The sequence below is a fragment of the Lolium rigidum genome, chromosome 2 (assembly GCF_022539505.1).
Source record: "Lolium rigidum isolate FL_2022 chromosome 2, APGP_CSIRO_Lrig_0.1, whole genome shotgun sequence".
Lineage (NCBI taxonomy): Eukaryota > Viridiplantae > Streptophyta > Magnoliopsida > Poales > Poaceae > Lolium > Lolium rigidum.
Genome location: NC_061509.1, coordinates 182,141,616 through 182,145,120, shown reverse-complemented (window position 1 = coordinate 182,145,120; position 3,505 = coordinate 182,141,616). Strand labels below are relative to the sequence as shown.

The 3,505-nt window shown below is 39.8% G+C and overlaps 1 long non-coding RNA gene across 1 annotated transcript; it reads left to right on the top strand.

Moving 5' to 3' along the window:
• Positions 1 to 239: 239 nt before the first annotated feature.
• Positions 240 to 1,195, top strand: LOC124687795. Its single transcript, XR_006998305.1, has 2 exons — positions 240 to 369; positions 959 to 1,195. It is a non-coding gene; the product is annotated as an uncharacterized LOC124687795 (long non-coding RNA).
• Positions 1,196 to 3,505: the final 2,310 nt, after the last annotated feature.

Here is a 3,505-nt window from a genome sequence, read left to right as displayed (position 1 = left end):
GCCAAGTAATTTAGTATACCTTAAATATGAACATTGTTAATATAACTTTTATCCTTGCGTTTTGACTGTAAAATGTGTATATATATCTTATGAATTATATCTTTTACTTATAAAGTTTGAAGTGTTACTAGCCACTGAAAGTTGTTTGGTCACTTGACATACTGCTAGTTGTTGCCCAACACACAAGTACCCTATCAATTCATGCATGGTTCTGTTCACTGATTCGTCTTTCTATCCAGGAGGCGAACCATATATATGTCGTGCAGCAGCGGCACCACCTACCCTCATGCAGCAGCTTTTCATCGGCAACAAGCAGGACACCCCTCTCAGGGCATTTGACTTGGGCTTCTCCATGCATGTTGTGACCAGGTTGTCCATCCAGGTCTCTCCATATCTCTTGGTTTGCTCTGTGATGGTTGAACTCTTGTAATTGTGGTTAATCGAAGGTGCTTGTGTATGCTCACTTTGCGTGGATGATATTGGCCATGCTGTACCTGTACATTGCCTCGATACTGATAGCCTAATGGGTTTGTCTTTTTTATGCTCAATTGATTGTGTGGTCAGTACCTGTGCCAGTGATTTTAGAAGTGTCCTCCTATCAAATGTCTAGGACTGGTTGTTGCTGGTCAGAAATATGTTATTTTAGACTTAGGTGCAATAACAATGGATAGTCCTGGGGCATGGAATTCGTGTGTACTTGTTACCCTTACTCATGTGTTTAGCTGGCTGTAAGCATATTTGTTGTCTCAGGTCGAATTTCTTTTGTTATGATCTTGCTGGAACTGTGTTATGGTCGGCATAGATAATTAGATAGAACAATCTAGAACCAGCAAAGAATTCCCCTCTTTTTGTTTGGCTTTTAGGCCTTGTTGTCTCAGCTAGTTTTATGCATGCATGCTTAACAGTGGTAACTAACATGTTTCTCCTCTTGTTCTTGGTTTATCTTTTCTGACAATAGGTAAACAAGGAGGATGAGTTCAGCACGGGCCTTTATCTGTGCTCATGCTGAGTGTCAACAACAACACTCAAGTTTGTGAACTCTCTTGCTTGTACTGAGACTCTCAGGTTGGAATTTTCTTTCTACTGTGTCCTGCCTTTGTTTGAATTTAACACCCGTTGGTCTTTCCGTCATGTGTACATTTGGTAGAAACCATATTGATCTAGTTGATGTGCAAGTGAGTCTTAGTTTCATGAATTTGTCTCTGGTAACAATGATGTGCTATTTGTCCTGTTAAATGTGCCAGCTTATCATATATTAGTAATTGGCATACATTTTGTGCATCATTTGTCTCTACTATTGTTGCATATGTAAGAGGCCCTTCCATTAGCTGAATGTATGGAAGTAATGCAATGTTGTAACCTCAAAGTTTTCTTTGAATCGTTCCTTTTATGTATTTTTTGTTATAATCTTGACTTGGTGTACTCACCGTGATAGCGGGATGACGCCTCACCGTGCAACCCCAGCACGTTGGTACTGACTAATGTGTCAAAATTACCTGGACTGGTCCTCAAAACGGGGTAGAGAAAATGATGACGATAGGGACAGTCCAATACCATCAGGTGGTTCTAGTTTGTGCTTACTAGTTTCCTGGTTCTGTAAGTAGGTAATGGTGGTCCTCATTAACAATGAAATAACAATGATGTTAGCTACTAATATAGGCTTTGCTCTTGTGTATGTAATCGCTGCTGGCAATTGATAATTTTGGTGACACAAACAGTTTTGGTTCGATCTTTAATTTGGTGGAATGCTTTGATGTACAAATTAACCTCTACTATTTCTTATGTAGTACATTATTGGTTGTCTTTGTTTTTCTTACCTTGATGAACTAGTCTTCATTTTCACAACTGCTTGCTATTGTATACTCTAAATTTTCTATACTACTTGCTAGTACTTCTATACTACTTGCATGTTATTTCATCACATAAATGAGCACTAAATTTTCTAAATTGCAGTAGTAAATGAGTGTGCACTCTATTTCGGTTATGAGTTCTGAAGAAGATGCAGTATCCATGTGGAATTCTATATGTTAGGCAGTATCTTTGCAAGGATCTACTTTAGTTTACATGTACTAATTTTCATCTTGAATTTACCGGTGTGATGTCCAATAGCTTGTCAGGCAGCTGCATTCCCTTGTGCGCTATAGCTCTGTTACCTGCCATCAATAAACTGGTCCACTGTGTATATGTAGGATATGCTGAAGAAAAGGAAGACAGAGCTATTGCCGATTGTGGATGCTCGCTGCAGAAGAGCGTGATCTATGGATGCCTCAACTTGGCGAACATCCTAGGTGAGGCAATGTCTTTCCAGGGGTTCGACTTCGGCGTTCGGTGGCGTTCGAGGTGCCTCAATTTGGCGAGAATCCTGGGTGAGACATTCAGGTGCCTGATATGATTGATGCTCCTTTTCTTTTCACTATCTCTTACACTGCGATCAAGTTTAAGGGTGATGGAAGTTGACCGAGTTATTGTTTTGATGTTCCTGTCAATATGATCCTCCTCTCTTGTGGAAGCAACCATGGATTCAACTTTTACTCATGCTGGTTGGCTAGGTTCAAGTAGAAATTGGGTCGCTTCCTGATCTATTTGTTGAGCTTGAGGTTATTCTAGATGTTAACTAATCAGTGTTATTCTAGGTTGTTGGGTGTGATGTCTCCTTGCTAGATCATGTCGGGAATCTTTGACGCCTTATCAGATGGGGCCAGATGGTTGCCGCGATGCTTGGAATTCCACCCCGCATGATCTCAAGAACAACTCCCCTCTAGTTGAAACAAAAGTTTACGAGGGGCGAGACAAATATTGTTTTTTTAAACGGAGGCAAAAGCTTATTATGTACATTTCTTATGAGTTGGAGGGGAAAACATGAGTCTGAAAGTTTTGTCTTTGCGGGTTATTTAGAATGTCATTTTACATGTCATGTTACAATGGATGTGTTAGGTAAGCGAGGAACCTACTACTTTGGTTCAAGTTTACCTGATCGTCTTGCTTATCATCTCATTGATTGCATCATGTATTTGGTTAGCATGCCTAGCTCGTGCAGATATGCTCTTCGATGGCATGCGATATTGCTCTCTGTCTAAGAAACGTTTGCACATTTTCAGTCAGTTTCAAGCCGTAGAATTTCTGTTACTCGTTGATGAATGCTTATGGTTGCTGCATTCAGTTCATTCTTATACAAAGTCAACACGATATGTGTTGTCAGTTTGTTTGGTTTACCAATGCTATTTCTGGCACTTCCAAGCCAAGAAACAACATCTAAATCGAGAATTGACATTTCTGTGATAAAATCCAGATTATTTGGAACTCGCGAATATAAATCTGAACTCAAGGATAAATTTAATTTAAATCTAAGTTAAAGGATAAATTTACTCGGGAGGGATGTAATGGAGAAAGGAAGAAAAGAAAGAGATGGTGCAGAAGGTCATCGTTGCTAAGTTGCTAACCAACCAGTCATCCATACAATGGATCTGCGCCAGGGCAACTCAAATGCCATTCTAGCAATTATGTT